The 19,603-nt window shown below is 41.3% G+C and overlaps 1 pseudogene; it reads right to left on the reverse strand.

Moving 5' to 3' along the window:
• Nucleotides 1–15,339: 15,339 nt before the first annotated feature.
• On the reverse strand, nucleotides 15,340–18,309 carry LOC105552384 (annotated as a pseudogene).
• Between the last annotated feature and the right edge of the window lie 1,294 nt (nucleotides 18,310–19,603).

Raw genomic sequence — 19,603 nt, forward strand, 5'->3', positions numbered from 1 at the left:
ATTATTTACTCAATCAATGAATATTTACTGAATCCTTTCTACATACCAGACATTGAACCAGACATGGCTCAATGAGGTCTTGGTGTACGCCTTGGGGGAGCTTACAGTCTCAGAGAGGGAGACAATCACGTAAAAATGAGTTGTGGTAAAAATACTACAAATGTTTAGGATATTAATGAAGTGAGGAAAAAAAGATCAGTTGGTCTTAAATTCTGGAAGGTGAGCTTACCAGACAGTTGAATTCCAAATACATGCAACATTATGGTGTGAGTGTGTGAGTGTGTGTGCGCGCGTAGTGTGTCTACCTACATACCTATATTTTTTGACATATCAGCACGCTCTCTCACATTCTGCTTGGTTTCAGTACCTGTTGCAAACTTACAGAGATAAGTGGATTATGATGGAGTGGAAAGTAGCAGTTAGAAGACATGTGTTCACATCTGGCCTCTGTTATTTATCTAACCAAGTGACCACAAACAAGTCACCCAGCCTTTCTAAGCCTCAGTACCTTCCAAACTGGTTGTTCGGGGGATTAAATGAGATGTCAAGGGCTTTGAAAAGTTTAAGATCTTAAATACTCCAATTATGATTTATTGAGGAAAAAATTGGATCTTCCCAGGAAAATAAATCGTTAAAAATAATAAGTGGCAAATGAAACTAGAGCTAAACCAGGTATAGGGAATGTATTATCTAAACTTATTCCAGGTATTTGAGGTATTAACTGACTTCTTGTGTGCAAAGTTTGGTTTTCATCGTGTTTACTATGGCAATACCAGTCAGTGGTGCTTCCTGCTTGGTTGGAAAGCTGAATATTTATTACCCCATGTATGTAGGGGTAGTTGAGGATGCTCTTAGTTGGATTAGGGACATCCTCTGATGGGCAATGCTGCTTTGTGGTTAGACACATGGACTCTAGAGCTAACTCTAACAAGTAACTTAACCTCTTCTTGTGAAGATGAGGATAAAAATGATATCCGCTTTATTATAGCATTGTTATGAGAATTAAATAATCCAAAATTTATAAAGCACTTAGGAGAGTGGCTTGCACATAAGAGCAATTTGAGTGTTAGATTAACAAATTCTGCATCTCTGAAGCATCAGCTTTTACCAACAACTGTAGATAAGCTTTTATACCCAAGGCTGGCTTTTACGCTGCTTCCTTAGTACTAGCAACGAGTTCTCAGAAAACCCCTGGACTCCAGTCTTCAGGGATAATAATCCCTCTGTTACTGTCTCATTTTATAAGTTTGTGGTGGGGGCAACAGAGTAACAATTGTTTGCATCATCATCCATGAATTGTAAAAGTCCCAGTGCGGGGGTCTCCTAGAGAAGCAGTGAAACTGCCTCTTCCTTGTCCTGGGATTATTTTTGGGCTCATTGGTTCGCTCTGCTTCTCTAGAAGGGCTTTGTGGTGCTTTCGACATCACTGGTGAAACTGTTACTGAATACCATCTTTCACCAGGGCAGTGTTTCAAAGCCTTAATAACCAGCTGGCTTGAGCTTTGGCAATTTATCTTTAAGTAATAATTGGCAAATGCTCAAAAACGCGTGAACGATACTTGTTGTGATGTTGCTTAAAGTAATAGTGAAAAGTGAGGAATGCTCTAAATGTTGGATACAGTGGGCTGATTAATACATGAGGGCACCATGTTTTGCAATTGATAGGGCAGTAAAATAAGAGAAATTTCTATTTTTATATGAAAAATTGTTTCTGATATGTTGTTAAGTAAAAAGCAAGTCACAAAGCCATAGGTAGAATTTGATTCAATTTTATTTTTTAAAAAAGAGGTAACTTTTGTTTGTTTATATTTGAATGGAATAAGTTTGGAAGAATCTGTACAAAATTATTAATGATAATGACTTCATTTTGGTATTTTGAGTGGCTTAAATTTACCTGTGTTCTTTTTGCTTACCTGTATTTTCTAAATTTCCTAGCAATGACTATGAATGGAATACCTAAGGGTAAGAAAGGAGGAAAATACTTAAAAAGGAACTTCATCGGTTTGGCTAGTTTTTGTCATCAAATTATTTGGACAAAAAAGTGTCTGTGCGTTCCAAGAGGGCCACAGCTCGCCTTAAGAACGTCACGCTTTCCTGCTGACTGTACAGAAGGGCAAATGCCTGTGGCTTGTGTGCAGGCTGATGGTGTAAACTCGAGTGCTGAAAAGTGGTACAATGGGTATTTACTTCTTCCTGCCTCCCTCCCCTTCCTGCCCACATTATCCTCAATGGAAAAGAGGGTATCTATTGCACAAGGTCGAAAGTACGCTACTATCTAAGGTCTCATGAGGGAGAAAAGGAGAGAACAACCCTTATCGTGACCTAGTAATCAATGGTGAGCTCTCTAAACCACAATGGCTCTCTTTTGCTAAACTAATTATCTTGGCTGAAAGAATATCTTTGAGCTACTCCCAACAGACAAGTCTCAGTGATCAGGATAGCAGTTTGGAGCTTTTGGCTAACAACTCCTAGGGATGCTGCCAAAGGGGCTCCTAAGCCTGTTCTCAGGCTTTTCTGGCAGATTTTCAAAGTCCAGAAATCCAAAAATTACAAATGGAAATAACAAAAAACTACAAGATTCCTCTCTCTCAACGCTTCCTCATCCAGCCTGAAGCTCTTCTTCCAGGCTGAACCTGCGGCCCTGGCTGTTGGGGAATGAGCTGGAAGACCTGATCTTACACCTGTGACTTACTATTACCCCTGGCAGGGGTTTCCTCTGGTTTAGTGGCCAGACATTGTAGAGCCCACCGATTCATTTCCTATCTGGCATTTTCCTTTTCGTTAAAATATCACTAACTGAGTTCAGGCATCGGTGGCCCTGGCCTCAGTGGAAGGACGTTGGCGAAGAGAAACATTTTGATGTAACAGTGAAGAACTAGGGCTCTGGGACTGAGTCACCACTTACCAGGCTTAGGCCGAATTTCTAAGCCTCAGTCTTTGCCTTTGTAAAATGGGAATAAAAATAATACCCACTTCACGAGATTACGGTGAGGATTAAGTCCAATCTTGAACTTAAAGTGCTTACCCAGGCCTGGCATATAATAAATATTTAATAAATGGCAGCATTAGCGAAGAGCAGCCTTGAGGAAGTTAAGGACTGACCTGACTCCAGTTTGAGAGCTGGAGGAAGGATCAGTTGGATCATCCATGACTGGAATCCGTCGCTTTGGGAATGTGATTCTGCATTTCCAGCCGCCTCCAAAGCAGGGTAATCTGGACAGTGACTTTTTCAGTAAAACACAGTGCCTTTCTATTCTGTCATGGTATTTTTTGTTTGTTTTTACTCTTTTTCTATTATTTATCACTATATTCACCCTCAAGGAATCAAAACATGATATTTAAAACAGCTGTTTAATAAAGTGATGTTTTTGACATCTTTTTTCTTGGTCTGTTGTCTTACATTTTTATCTATGGCTCTCTTTAGTCATAAAACTTCAGATGTGCAGAATCTGCTTAAAAAGCTACCAGGCAAAAAGAATTCTGCCTCTTATGCTGGCAGCTTCCTTGTAAAGGGAATACCAGAAAGCTCGGAATATTTATTTAAGAATAATTAGAAAAGGTGAACTATTAAATACTAAAATTAAAGAAAAGTCATCGAATCTACTTAAACTGCTGACTGCAGCTGGCAGCAACTCATTAAAAGTCAGTTTCAAAATGTGATAGCTTTCAACGAACCTTTTTATATATTTTCTGAGGTCTCTCTGAAAGGATTCCTTTCTTCATGAACATTGCTGTTAAGGAGGGCCTGTATAAACCAAAACTAATTTGTAGGTAAGCATGGCGTTTAAAGGAATAGAAGCCCGATTCAGAAATGTTTACTGAACTGGAGTAATTGAGCTGACTTTCCCACATAGACATACCAATTTTTCTCATTTCCAAAATGAACCAGACATTTTAAAGTCCTAAGGTCCCATTTATGAAATCAGCTCCTATGTCCTTTGCACAGACTTGTACTATGTGATTAGTGTACTTTTAGATGAGATTAGGTAGCTATGAGTGACATTTTAGGCTGCGCCCTATGTGCCCTGTCAGATGACGAAGTCCTCTGTGATGTCAGGGAGCGGTTTCTCTCTACCTCTGCCTCTTAGTTAAACTTTTGCTCTTAAGAATAGAGTACTTATTTGTTTTTTCTCTTCTGAATCATGACTGACCTTAACTGCTCAGAACTTCTACAAACACGAAGAATTAATTCATACAAAAGTATAATTCAGAGCCAGTATTTCTGGCATGCTTTGGGGAGAGATGTTTTGTGTTTGTGTGCATCAGAGACCATGCATTTAAAAGCTAAATATGGCCGGACGTGGTGGCTCACGCCTGTAATCCCAGCACTTTGGGAGGCTGAGACGGGTGGATCACCTGAGGTCAGAAATTCAAGACCAGCCTGGCCAACATGACAAAACCCTGTCTCTACTAAAAATACAAAAATCAGCTGGGCGTGGTGGTGCACGCCTGTAGTCCCAGCTACTCAGGAGGCTGAGGCAGGAGAACTGCTTCAACCCAGGAGGCGGAGGTTGCAGTGAGTGGAGATCGTACCACTGCACTCCAGCCTGGGCAAAAGAGTGAAATCCCATCTCAAAAAAACAAAACAAACAAACAAAAGCTAAATATGAGGATTAAATTAAATATGAGGATTAATATACTCAAGGAGTTCCTGACTCAGAGATGTTCAATAAATATCTAGCCACTTCCTTCCATTCCACTCCACCCCACAGCACCATTTCTAAGACCGAGGCAGCCATTGCGTACTCCCCAAATCTTTTCTCTCAGGGTAAGCACCTGGGGTTTTCTTTTCAGTTGCTCTTCCCAAGACAGTCTCTGTACCCCATCCCAGCATCTTTGTCATTGTCTTCAACTTAACTATACTCCTTTTCATCTCAATTGTGGTTCTAGGAACTGCATTCAATACTCCAGTTGAGGAGACCTTCACCGAATGGAATGGCTTCTATATCCTCTCTGAATAGGACTTCTCTTACCTAACTGATATGTCTTGGCTCTGTGTCCCCACACAAATTTCCTGTGGCATTGTAATCCCCAGTGCTGGAGGTGGGCCCTGTTGAGGGTGATTGGATCATGGGGGTGGTCCTTCCTGAATGGTTTAGCACCATCCTCCTGGTGCTGTTCTCTTGATAGTGAATGAGTGAGTTATCACGAGATAACTCACTTATCGCTTATCACATTTTGTTTAAAACTGTGTATCATCGTTGGGCGTGGTGACTCACGCCTGTAATCCCAGCACTTTGCAAGGCAGAGGCGAGCGGATCACCTGAGGTCAGGAATTCGAGACCAGCATGACCAACATGGAGAAATCCTGTCTCAACTAAAAATACAAAATTAGCCAGGCGCAGTGGCGCATGCCTGTAATCCCAGCTACTCAGGAGACTGAGGCGAGAGAATTGCTTGAACACAGGAGGCAGAGGTTGCAGTGAGCTGAGATCGTGCCATTGCACTCCAGCCTGGGCTACAAGAGCGAAACTCCATCTCAAAACAAAAATAACAACAACAGCAATTTAAAAAAAAACAAAAAACAAAAAACTGTGTAGCACCTCTCCCCTCTCTCTGTCTTCTTCCTGCTCCGGCCATGTGAAGTGCCTGCTCCCGTCTTTGCCCTCTGCCATGATTGTAATTTTCTGGAGGCCTCCCCAGAAACCAAACAGATGCCAGCATCATGCTTTCTCTACAGCCTGCAGAACCATGAGCCAATTAAACCTCTTTTCTTGATCAATTACCCAATCTCAGGTATTTCTTTATAGCTGTGAGAGGATGGACTGATACAATATCAGACCAAAGTTGCCTCCTTGGCTCACTCTTTGTACTACTGATCTCCATATAAGCCAGAAGTGTCTCCTACAAGTGTTGCCATGCATTGGTCAGGGACCTGCCATTCAGTCAGTTGTGAAGTCACCCACTTTATCAGTGTCTTTCAAAAGCCTTTGTCAAATGCTATCTGAGATACGACTGTACTCTGGCTATGGCATTGCCTTTATTTATTGGCTACCAAAATGGATACAGTTATTTTTCATGAGGGTGGAATTTTTTTGTTTTCATGCAAGAGGCATCCACTAAGTGCTGGGTACATGGTAGTCAGTCAGTAAGTGATTTTTGAATGAATGAATAAATTTGGACTTCATGAATTACATGGGTTCCTGTTACTCCCTCTGAGTGGTTTAAACAGTTTTAAAGCCAACCTATAGCATGTGCAATTTATTTTAGAAACTCTTAATGACAGCCACCCCACTATCATCTGCCTCTCAGCAAATATATCTCAATTCACTTCCTTTTTTGTTTTGAGACAAGGTCTTGCTCTGTCACCCAGGCTAGAGTGCAGTGGCGTGATCTCGGCTCACTGCAACTCTGCCTCCCGGGTTCAAGCAATTCTCATGCTTCAGCCTCCTGAGTAGCTGGGTTTATAGGCGCACACCACCATGCCCGGCTAATTTTTGTATTTTTAGTAGATATGGGGGTTTCGCCATGTTGTCCAGGCTGGTCTTGAACTCCTGGCTACAAGTGATCCGCCCACCACGGCCTCCCAAATTACTGGGATTACAGGCGTGAGCCACTTCTCAAAAGCAATTAGAGGTGACTTCGAGATGCAAGAGAAGTTTCCCTGTGTATCCACCACTTTAATTTGTAGGAGTCATGTGGTTCAGAGAAGCATCCCTTTCTCTCCACAATCTCAAACATCAAACGCTTCTGTATCCTCTCACCGATGTTTGTTCTGCCACTCTTCATCTAAAGTCCATTCTTCTTGAAAGAAAACTGAAAAGCAAAATGGAATGTTTTGCTGTTTTCACTCTGTCATCTGCCAATATTATACTATTTGCCCCAAGAAATGGGCCTTTCTTATTCTAATTTTGACTACTATTAATGAGACCATTTTGTTGTCTTTAGGTGTTCATGATGTAAGAGCCCCTGCTATTAGAGAATTGTGTGTTTCAACTGTGGGTGCTTTCTATTCTAGTAAGTAACGGAACTGCTGAAGTTCCTACAGAAGAATCCAGAAGAACTGATTCTTTGAATGATCTTTAACATTTTGAGTAGTACCTGGGGTGGCAAAGTGAGCAATAATTTTTAAATATTAAAACTATGTTTATGATTTATATAATGTTGTTTGAAAAATGTAGCATTTTTTAAACTATTTCACATAAAATATTGTGGTACAGATAATAACTACACCTGTAGAGCCTGTGCCACACCAGGTGCTTCACGTGTAATTCTCACGACACTACTGTTCACATTTTTACATTGGGGAAACTGAGGCTTCAGATTATGTAGTAACTCACTTAAGCTCACCCAACTCGAGGGTACCAAGCAAGCACTTGAACTCAGGTTTGCCTACTCAAAGCCTGCACTCCTCCACTCCACTACCCTGCCTGCCAACTTTCATTTGTCTATTTTAAAAATATTTCTTGAGCACAGGGTATATGCTGAGAACTGTTCTAAGTGCCTAGGATACATCGGTGAATGAAGACAAAGTTTCCCACCCTTATGAAGCTTAGATTCTAGTGGGAGAGAGAGATAAGGAAACAATATAATTTTATATAAAATTACATACATGATAACAGGTGCCATGTGCCAGGGGAAAAAGGAAAAGGAGAGCAAATTAAGAGGAATCAGGAAGCCGAGCAGTGAGGGTGGAAAGAGGTCATCCTACTAAATGTAGGGCGAACATCATTGAAAAGGGGTCATTTAGGAGAGGAGGGAGTGAGCCAAGCATGTCTCTGGCTCTTCCAGGCAAGCAGAACAGCGGGAGCAAAGGCTGTGAAGCAGGAATGTACTTGGCAAGTCCCAGGACCAGCAAGGGGGCCAGAATGGTAGTGTAGAGGGAGTGAGAGACAGAGGAGCAGGAGGTAAAGTCAGAATGTAAATAAGGCCTTGTTTGGGACACGCAGGCCACTGTACTCTGAATTTAATGGGAGGCAGAAGGGAAGAAGGTGGGAACATCTTGAACAGAGGAGTGACACACTCTGACAGCTTTTAGCAGGCTCACTGCATCAGCTACATTGAGAACAGACTGTTAAGAGGGAAAATGTAAAAGAAAGCAAGCTATTTAGGAGGTTATTGCAAAAATCCAGGCAAGACGTAATACCATTTAATGTTCTGACAATCCAGACCTCAGTGGTATCAGTAGTTGGAGTGAGAGGTGGTCAGATTCTGTATGTATTTTGAAAAGAGAGCCACAGATTTGCTGAAGGGTTGGATATAAGGATTGAAGGAGAAGGAGAAGTGAAGATGATGCTGAAATTTATCCTAACCAACCGAAAGGATAAAATTGACAACTAAAACAGAAAAGGACAAGACAAGGCCGGATGTGGTGGCTTGCACCTGTAGTCCTAACACTTTGGGAGGCCGAGGAGGGAGGATTCCTTGAGCCCAGGAGTTTGAGATCAGCCTGGGCAACATAGAAAGACCTCATCTCTACAACAAGCACAAAATTAGTTTGGCTGAGTAGCTGGGACTTGGACCTATAGTCCCAGATACTTAGGAGGCTGAGGGGGGAAGATTCCTTGAGCCCAGGAGTGAGGCTGCAGTGAGCTATGATCATACCACTACACTCCAGCCTGGGTGACAGAGTGAGACTTTGTCTCTAAAAAAAAATAAATAAATAAAAATAAAAAGGATAGGAGAAAAGGAGCTTGGCTGGACATACTGACTGAAATTTGGATACTGATTAGATATCTAAATGGAATTGTTGAATAACCAGTTGGACACTTACCATCAATTTATATGCATCCTAGTATAGTTTATTGATGCAAATTATTTACATTTAAATGGTTTGAATTATTGGTGAGCACTGGACATTTTTCGTAATCTTTATTAGCTTATAATTGTATTTGTCAGTGTGGTTATTTGATTCTGGTCTACCACATGACAGCATTCATTAGACTCGAAACTCCTTGAAGGCAGGGGTTGCCTTTGTTGTTGCTCATTTTGTCGTTGTACTTCTATCACCTAGCATCCTGCCTGGCAGGCAGTAGGTGCCCAAGCCACATACCAACCACTTAATAAATATTTGTTAAATGAATAGATATTTGTTTTAAAAATGAATGCTTTATTATAAAAGGAATGCTGCTCTGAAAATATTTAGAAATTAAAAAAATGTTTTTTGAGGTCTTCAAATTTCATCACCACATTGTTTCACTACAGACTTTCACTAACTTGAATTCAGTATTAGAAAATGATTTTGTCAGAAATTATATTCTTCATAAATATGAAGCTTCAAAAATATTGAAGCATTAACTTTTAATATATCTTGTAAAGATAATAAATGTATATTACAAATATCTACTTATACAAATGTATAAATTGTCCCCTTCACATGGCAGGCATTTCTGGAATAGCAATGTACACCAATGGAAAAACATTTATTTGATTTATAAAAATCACAAACAAGTAATAGAGAACTTTTCTTGAATGCCACACACTTGTAAAGAGAGAGCCACTTTTTTGTAAATGCTATGGGTTTAAGTAGACAGCAATGAAACAAGAGTGCATGGAAATGGTGGGGGGAAAGTAGGTGAAGGATCTTGTGACCAAAACCATAGGGAGTTTGGATTTTGAGATACTTGGCACCTGTGTGTGTGTAACTGCCCAGTGGGTTCACCTTGCTTGCTGCCTAGACAGAGCCAATTTATCAAGACAGGGGAATTGCAACAGAGAAAGAGTAATTCACACGGAGCTGGCTCTGTGGGAGACTGGAGTTTCATTATTACTCAAGTCAACCTCAAGCATTCGGGGATCAGAGTTGTCAAGGACAAGATAGTGGGTTGGGGGAAGCTGGTGAGCCAGGAGTGCTGATTGGTTAGGTAGCAGATGAAATCATGGAAAGGTGAAGCTGTCCTCTTGGCCTAAGTCAGTTCTTGGGTTGGTGCCATAAGATCAGATGAGCGAGTCTATCAACCTGGTGGTGCCAGCTGATCCACCAAGTGCAGGGGCTGCAAAACATCTCAAGCACTGATTTTAGGAGAAGTTTAGGGAGGTTCAAAATTGGGGGCTCCAGTTGCATGACTCCTAAACCATAATTTCCTAATCTTGTAGACTGTCCTACAAAGGCAGTCTAGTCCCCAGGCAAGCAGGAAGTTTGTTTTGAGAAAGGGCTGTTATTGTCTTTGTTTTAAACTATAAACTAATTTCCTCCCAAAGTTAGCTCAGCCTATGCCGAGGAAGGAACAAAGACAGCTGAAAGGCTACAACCAAGAGGGAGTCAGTTAGGTTAGATCTCTTTCACTGTCTCAGTCACAATTTTGCAAAGCTGGTTTCTCATACTCCTCAGTGACCAGAACACAAGGAAAGTAAACAATGTGCCTTTGGACTGATTGGTGTCCCCAGTGGGGAGCTTTTCTGGAGCCCTGGGTCATTTCTGTTCTCTCTGCTATGGTTGAGGAAAGAAGTGACCAAGACCCTCAGTGTATATTCTACTTACTTCATTACTATGGAGATTGTTCTGTATATCTCATTCTGAGATAAGGGAGAGAAAACAAAATCTCAGAGGAGCAGTGCTGCATAAATTTGAGTAGGACCAACAGTGCAAGCTGGGAATATCACCGTTCATTTGGCTTATTTGTATAATGTTCTCCTAAGCACAAAAATTTGAACTCCGTGGTTGAAACTGGACTCAGATATGGAAAAAGTGAAATCATGTGTCTGTATCTATTTTTACAAGATTGTCAGGTCAATGGACAGGCCTGGAAAACGTGAACAAGCCAAGATTCCCTACAGCTTGACTAACCTACATCTGGCTCTCTAAAGAGAGCACATCCCTCATCCATCAGAGAAATCCATCAGGGAATAAGCCAGAATAAAAAGGACAGGCAGATCTAATGATATCCATCTGCTCATTGCTTCTTAAGATTTGAGTATATTTTGGTGGTATTTTCCATGCCTCCCTCTGCAAAGTAGGTGAGAGCATGTGCCTTTGGCAGCTGCACACAGCAACACTGGGCAGTGCTTGGGAGCCCTGGGCAAATTTCTTAAACATTTTAAGCATCAATTTTTTTTTAATCTATAAAATGGTGTAAAAGTAGAGTATTTTAGAAATTTTGTAATGGGTTAATATATGTAAAGAGTTAATACACGCCTACTACAGTATCCAGCACAGAATAAGTGTTCTAAGTAGTAGCTTTTAATACAGAGAAATTGTATGAAATTCATTGTCATTATGAAAATGACATATGAAATTCATTGTCATTATGAAAATGACGTTGTATGAAAAGGGTAGAGGGGGTTAGAATCATTGATTTTCAGTTTCTGCTGAATGTTTTCTGCTCTTGAATTCAATCTGTGTGATTTTTACCTATTGTTAAAAATCTTCTCTTCATTAAAATAGTATAATGACATTTGGATACTATGAAGTACAAAATAGATTAAAATAGTTTGAAAGGTAGCAAGTCTTAACTATCTAAGTATAACTATTGCATCGAGAGGCACACATTTTTTCAGTACGGGGACAAATACAGCTGATCTAGTCACCAGGGATGCCCTGTGACAGATGCAGGTGAATTGTATTCCCTTTGAATTTGTAAATTCATAACCTCCTCTTCCACAGGTCATTATCTTATCTTGATATTCTTAGTGGTATATCTCTGATAGGCAAAAATGCCTCTCTCTCTCTCTCTCTCTTTTTTTTTTTTTTTTTTTTTTTTTTGAGACAGAGTCTCACTCTGTCACGGAGGTTGGAGTGCAGTGGCACGATCTCTGCTCACTGCAACCTCTGCCTCCCGGGTTCAAGCGATTATCTTGCCTCAGCCTCCCGAGTAGCTGGGATTACAGGCACGCACCATCATGCCTGGCTAATTTTTGTATATTTCACACAGACGGGATTTCACCATGTTGGCCAGGCTGGTCTTGAACTCCTGGCCTCAAGTGATCCACCCGCCTTGGCCTCCCAAAATGCTAGGATTACAGGTGTGAGTCACCATGCCTGGCCAAAAGTGCCTATATCTCTCATTGTAAATTTTTTCCATATACTTCCTCTGCTCTTGAATTAATTGGCTGAAAAGTCAAGAGCAAACAAAACCCCACAAATGTATATCTCGGTAGCAGCTGAGAGCACACCCAAATCCTGACACAAACCTATCATGTAACTGCCATTTAGGGGATCAAGAAACATATAAGGATCGTGCCTGAAACTGACAGAGGCTCCAAACAGGGTAGAACATCTAGGTGTCTGTAGTGAATCCTTTGACTGCTTTCTGGAGGCAAGGATATACAGTCCTCCTGGCTCCCCAGAGGAGCATCCTGAGGTGGTGTTTCAGCACCTGTGGGTTTTGCAATAGTAGGGAGAAGATGGTGAGAATTGTCACCCACCTCACTCACAATGGCCTCCTTGGCCTAGCTGCTTTACCTCTTCCACCTCATCTGCTCTCATCTCCCCACTAACTGTGCTCCAACCATATATGCCGTCTGGGCATTTTTCAGACAGGCCAGGCAGGTTCTGGCCTCAGCTGTGCACTTGCTGGTCCCTTTTCCTGTAACTCTCTCCCCCAGATATCCTTCCTCACCTCCTTCAGGTCTTTACTGGAATGTCACCTTCTCTGTGAGACTTCCCCTAACTATCGTGATTAAAACTTGCAATCACCTCCCCCTAACATATATTCTACCCCTCCCTGTTTCTCCATACAGCTTACTGCTTACTACGTTTTATTTATCTTACTTATTGTTTTTATTCCCCACTAAACTATAATACCAGGAAGACAAGGGTTTGTGTCTTTTTGGTCCCGCCTGCATTCCCAGGGCTGGCCGTGTAGTAGGCTCCCAATTTCTGTCTGTCTGAGTCATGAACAGACACGTATAAGAAATGGGCGTGGGAGCCTTGATGGTGGTGGTAGACATGGGGTGGGAAGATTGAAGAACCACAAGAATTTGAAGGGCCTGGTGAGATTCAGCCTATTTCTGACCTGTTAGTCCTGGTTAGGTCTTCTGGGTAACCCTCGTGCTGATACTAAATAAGAGCACAGTTTTCTGAAAGCAGTGCCCCAGGAGGATGGCCCAGGAACTCAAGGGTCACTGGGGCAGAGTACACTGTGTGGTGGAAGGGTGTGGACAAGACAGGATTAGGAGGGAAGGGGCAGAGAGAATACTGGGACGTGGCAGAAACCAGGGCTACCTGAATACCTTGGGAATAGGTAACATCATTTCATACAAAGGTTGTGTGCGCTCTTAGGTGCTCTCTGTATCACCTTTCTCCAGGGGTGCCTAGCCACTTACTGTAGGTTTTCTCCTCGGTCCCCTTCTCTCTATTTTTTAATTTAATTTTTTGTTTCTTTTAACTTTCATTTTAAGTTCAGGGGTACAAGTGCGAGTTTGTTACATAGGTAAACTGTGTCATGGGGGTCTGGTGTACGGATTATTTCATCACCCAGGTATGAATTCTAGAACCCATTAGTTATTTGTCCTGCGTCTCTCCCTCCTCCCACCCTCCACCCTCTGAAAGGTCCCCATGTTTGTTGTTCTCCTCTATGTGTCCATGTGTTCTCAGCATTTAGCTCCCACTTATAAGTGAGAACATGCGGTACTTGGTTTTCTATTCCTCTCTATCTTTCTAGAAATGGAGATGAAGTCTCGCCATGTTTTACATAATTACATAATTACTATGTAGGAATGCCTTTGCTTGGCTTAACCTTTACTATAAAATGTAAATAATCTTAAGAGGGATAATAGAATATATTTCATCCAGTATTTGTATTTTAATGGGCAGAAGTCTATGACAAATCAGGAACTAGTTCTGATAAGCTCAAGGAGAGAGGATGAGGGCACTGAGCATCTGAAATGACTGGAATTCCTGGCCTCAAGTGATCCTCCCGTCTTGGCATCCCAGTGTGTTGAGATTACAGGCGTCAGCCACCACGCCCTTCCTATTGTGGATTTTCTTTATCCTCTATTGGCCAAGGGATGTTCCAGCTGGTTCCACTTGCCTCATCACATGGGGAGTCTTGGTTTACCTTCTGTTTTGTTTTGTTTTACAAGTTTCTACCTCTTTCTTTTATCCAGATAAACTTATGCTATCCCAAAAGGAGAATACTTTTGGGCTAAAGTATTCTCTTTTTAGTATTCTCTTTAAAGTATGCCAGAGCTAAAGTGCAATAAAGTAAGGCTGGGGAATAAATGAGCGAAATGATTCCATAGTCCACAGGGCCCTCTGTGTGTGCCCTCTCTTGTCACAGTCATTTCAGATGCTCGGTGCTCTCATCCTCTCTCCTTGCGCTTATCAGAACTGGCTCCTGAGTTGCCATAAACTTCTTTCCATGAAAATACAAACACTGGATGAAATATATTCTATTATCCCTCTTAAGTATATATGCATTTTATAGTAAAATGTTAAGCCAAGCAAAGGCATTCCTAATACAGTAATTGTGTAATTTCAGCATCTGCTGGTTAATGGTGGGATTGTGGAACCTAGAAACTTTGTTTCTGAAATCAGAGTCTAGGCTAGTATGTGCATAGATGAGATGAATGCGCCCTCAACTAGGGAGACTTCCGCCCTCAAATCTGTACTTTCTCAAGCTGGGGAATCCTCGGGGTCTTTGAAGGACAAGTCTACATAAAGCAAGTGCTCTGTCTGTTTTTGAGTAGAGAATGCAGAGACCACAAAATCTTTAGCCTTCACTTCTCTGAAATCACCACTGATTCCAATAATAACTTCAAATACTCAGTAAATCTCAGGTATAGAAACTGGCCAATTCTTTATCCTTTTTGTCAATTACCAAGTGATCACTCTGATAAAGATGGTAGAGACTTCCATCTTTATTCCTCTGTATGGAATGACCAACATTACAACATGATGTACCTACAAATAGTTAAAATAAAGACTATTTGGCCAGGTGCAGTGGCTCACACCTGTAATCCCAGCACTTTGAAAGGCCAAGGCTGGTGGAACACCTGAGGTCAGGAGTTCCAGACCAGCCTGGCCAACATGGCAAAGCCCCATCTCTACTAAAAATAAAATTAGCCAGGTGTGGTGGTGCGTGCCTGTAGTCCCAGCTACTAGGGAAGCTGAAGCAGGATAATCGCTTGAACCCAGGAGGTGGAGGTTGTGGTGAGCCAAGATTGTGCCACTGCCTTCCAGCCTGGGCAACAGGGCAAGACTCTGTCTCAAATAAATAAAGAAGTAAATAAATAAATAAATAATTTTTAAAAAACAGTAAAAACCATTACAACACGTATGCATTAATATTTCCTGACACCACTAACTATGTACTTCTAACTTTCTTATGGGTTTTCTGAGAACTATTAGTGCATTCTGCAGAGCTGCCTTCCAGGATTTGGAGACTAAAAAGCAGTTAATCATGTAAAATACTTTCTGGATATAGTAATGAAGTCTGGTTTCACTGTATTTTTCTATGTTTACTTAGCAAAAGGCTTAAATAAGCCCACAATGATACATGTGGCCAAGTTTCCCCTCCCCTTCATCCCTCTCTTTCCTTCTTCTTTCTCAGGAAATTGGTGTGGAAAATCACTCTGTCCTGGGATGGCAACTCTCTTTGTATCCAGACTTATCCAGAGCTCCCTCTGCTCCCTCTCTAGGCACATGACTTGAGCTTCATGTGTCACCATGGGCATTGAGGTTACGGTTTCCATAAACAGGCACACTGAGGATGAAAAGGGTGGAGGCAAATGCCATGAGCTTCTGTACCTTGGGTCATGGATCCTATGGAGTCTGGGTTTCTCTCCCTTGCACACTGTGAAGCTGGTAGCATATGTGATTTTAACATTCTGATGGGTTTTGACACCTTCAATACAGACCTTAGCTCTGCCAGGAATATCAGGCAAGTTCTCATAAGAAGCAGAAAGGAAAAAAAAAATCTGGATAGCATTTCTCAATGTTTCAAAATCCATGCCCTCCTTCGGAAAAAAAAAAAATGAAAATAAATGATTTGGAATTTCAATATAGGCACTTTTATTTGGCTTTCCAACTATATACACTTTTATCATATTGAATATGTTTTGTTTCCAAAACACACACGTGGCCAGACGCGGTGGCTCATACCTGTAATCCCAGCAGTTCGGGAGGCTGAGGTGGGCGGATCGTCTGAGGTCGGGAGTTCGAGACCAGCCTGGTCAATATGGTGAAACCTTGTCTCTATTAAAAATACAAAACATAGTCAGGCATGGTGGCAGGCGCCTGTAATCCCAGCTACTTGGGAGACTGAGGTGAGAGAATCGTTTGAACCTGGGAGGTGGAGGTTACAGTAAGCCGGGATTGAGCCATTGCACTCCAGCCTGGGTGATAAGAGCGAAACTCTGTCTCAAAAAAGGAAGCAAACAAACAAACAAAAAGAAAATACGTGCCACTCTGAAAGTCTAACATCCCCCACAGAGGATCATAGGGCTGAAATGTGGGCGATCTCAGCAGGGGCTGTTTCCCCTGGGCTTAGGGGAACACTGGACTTGTCCAGTTCCCTGCTCTGTCTTGGTTTCACCTTTGTTAACATGCCTAGTGTTTTGGTTCTATTAGGAGTGTGTGGCATGCCACCCAAGGGAATGGATTTGGCAGTTATGCCAGTGATTTGATTAAGAAGAACAACCAACTGGAATACTTTGATTTGAGAAGCACATTTTCTTTTCTTTGGCAGGACAGGTAAGATGCTGGGCAAGCCAAGGGATTATATTTTTATGAGCTGAATTGTTTTTGCATTGCAAGCTTGTTATATATCCAAGAGAATCATTTCAACGTGCTGTTTCCTTAGTAGGATAATATCTTTCAAGGATTTCTTTCTACTATTAGTTAAAGAGTAATTCTAAACCGGCAAAATATTTAGTTAATCCTAATAACTCTTTGTATTATTGGGTCTCATTACATTATGTATATTACATAATAATAATACATTTTTGGAAAGAAAGAAACAGGAGATACAGGAGATATTGAAAGTGAGGAAAGGGAATCAAGGAATATCCAGAATCTTCCTTAAGAAAGGATAGTTAAATATTGCTTATTACCTGAAAGCTCTATGTGTCACCTGGGAGCAACAGACCCAGAGGAAGTGAGAATAAGCCAGGATGAGGCAGAAGGAAGTAATGTTAAGCAAGAAAGAAATCTCATGTGATTTTGGGGGGAACAAATATAATTATAGTGGGGAGAGGTGGAGAGAGGGCAGACCTGTTTATCTCAGCACAGAACTTATTTAAAAACACTTCTATTTTTAAACTCAAATTTTACTTTAAAATAAAGGATCATTTTCTTGCATGGAGTTCTGTATATTTAGAAGCTTACTTTGGATCCTCAGATATATCTACAAATTTTTACAGCTATGCCTCCGGGTAGCATGTGCTGAGGAGCATGGGAAAAACCAGTTTGCCTTCTCTGTGGTTATAATCTGTAGATTTTTTTTTTCTGAGGATATAAACACTGTTTTTCAATATTCATGGTATGAAACTAGAAATGATTATTAATTTAAAATGTAAAATATTTCCAGGTTTCATTTCACACTATTAATTTAGTTTGAAACATTAAAAAATAAAATGCAAGAAATTTTACAGGAAAGAAATCATCACCTCAAGTGGCAAATTCACCCTTTAGGAATAGTTTGCCTTTAGTTTATAACTATTCAATGCTAATTACAACAGGAAGGGGATCATCACCAACCTAAATGGTCCCTTAAGATTTACAAAGTGTTTCATGTCCAGAATGTTTTCTTTTTTCTTTTTTTTTTTTTACTGTTCTAAATTGTTTATTAGGTATGAATTGTACAAACTTTACTTGTATTAGTGGAAACGGCGGAGCTAGAGAGTATTGGACCTTCTCCAAGCTGCCCAGCGAGAACCACCAATAGTGTGGTGGAGCTTACGGCCCTTTTCAAGGCCCCGGCTCTTTCAGCCTGCAGATGTCAGCCCACGCATCTCCCTGTGCCTGTGGACTGGTTTGATCCATTGGGTGTCAGGATTTCTTCTGATAGCTTTATGGAATGGATGGATGAGGATAACCTCAAAAAATCTGTTTGTGGAATCTTCACCAGCTCAGTAAGAATTGAGAATTCTTAGAGCCCCAAAGTGGTGTCCAGCTTGCTCCTCTACAAAGGACTGAAGTCTTCGAGCAAACTTTAGCTTGTTAACATCATGATGGACAGGCTTACCTTAAGTTACACTCTGAGGAACTGGACGTTTTCAGCCACCACGGTGAACACGAATCCTATATATAACTTAATCTTGCTTGGCCTTGTAGCCCAGTCCGCATGCTTTATCAGGCCAGGTGGGGCAGGGAGCCCTGTGGAAAGCAGAGAGCTGGTGGTACTACCAGCAGCGGACCCTCAGAAGAAAGTGCATGACGTCAGACTGCTTCTTTCTCCATAGCTCCTGGACGTACTTGTATGCACCCATCTTGGCTTACCTGATGGTTGCCACCAGATGGAAAGGCATGTCCAGAATCTTAATTAATATTTCAAACAGCTCTTTTTGAAATTGGCAGGGCAGGTAGTATTATTATTCTCATTGTTTCAAATGTGGAAACCACAGCAGAAAGAAGTCAAATGACTTGACTACAGTCATCCCACTTTCCATAGAGAAGTTAGGACTTCAATAAAGGCATTCTGATTCCAAATCCTTTTTTTGCCATATCATGCTACTTCTTTAACTACCTGTATTTACAAGCAGCTACAGAAGCCCCTGAAGTAATTCATTTTGGATGCAGTCCATTTAGGATTCATGGATCCTGGGCACAACCTACCATACTCTTTCCTTCTTTCCTGCCACCACTCCCCTTCTTTTCACCCACTCCTCGAACACAAATGTAATAAAATATCTGTAACCAAAGGAGGAACTTTTGTGAGTAAATATATTTAGGAAGCAGATTTCCAAACACGCTGGAGCCTAAGAAACAACTATTTTAAAATATGTTTTATGACTGCTCTGGGGTTCCACAGAAACAGATGGACACAGAAGTACTTAGGATATTTTTGGCATGTGATGGGAAATGATATCACGAGAACAATGAAAAGGGATGTGAAACACAGAAAGCGAAAGGTAATACAAGCAACAACTTTCCCTGCTGCTGCTTCAAAAGGTCAAAAATATAGCTTCATGCTCTTCCCAGAGATGACCAAAGAATTAAGGAACGACTTATCATATGAAATGTCACACAATGTCTTGTTCTGCCTTGGGTCCAGGCCCCGTATCTCAGACAAAGATATCTCAGCTTTTGAATACTCTTCAAAAGCTTCCTATTCTCTGCTAGAAAACAGGACTCCAAACCTGCAGAATTGGGCCCACTCTTCTTTTTTCAAGACTAGTACCCGCCACCTTGAAGATGAGCTGAGATTTTACCAAAAAAAACACATGCCCACTCTGGATGTAGCTCCCCTGTCCCCTGTCAGCCAGACCAATAAGTAGGGTCAAGTAACAACACAGTTGAGTTGCGTGAGCATTGGACCTGTGAGGGGAGAAAAAGGACTTAGACCAAATGAGACACAGGATACAGCTCATATATACCAGAGTCTCTGGGGAGAAATTAAGGAACTGGATTCTGAATGTGCTGAATGAAAGGGAATTGAATATCATAGACAATATTCAATACAATAAAGAGTTTATCAATATGGCAGCCCTCTTCTTTAACACAGGATTTAACACGGTAGGATCCACTGAAGATGATACTAATGCATTGCTAGGCTGGCTTTGA

Source organism: Mandrillus leucophaeus, unplaced genomic scaffold (assembly GCF_000951045.1).
Source record: "Mandrillus leucophaeus isolate KB7577 unplaced genomic scaffold, Mleu.le_1.0 Scaffold552, whole genome shotgun sequence".
Lineage (NCBI taxonomy): Eukaryota > Metazoa > Chordata > Mammalia > Primates > Cercopithecidae > Mandrillus > Mandrillus leucophaeus.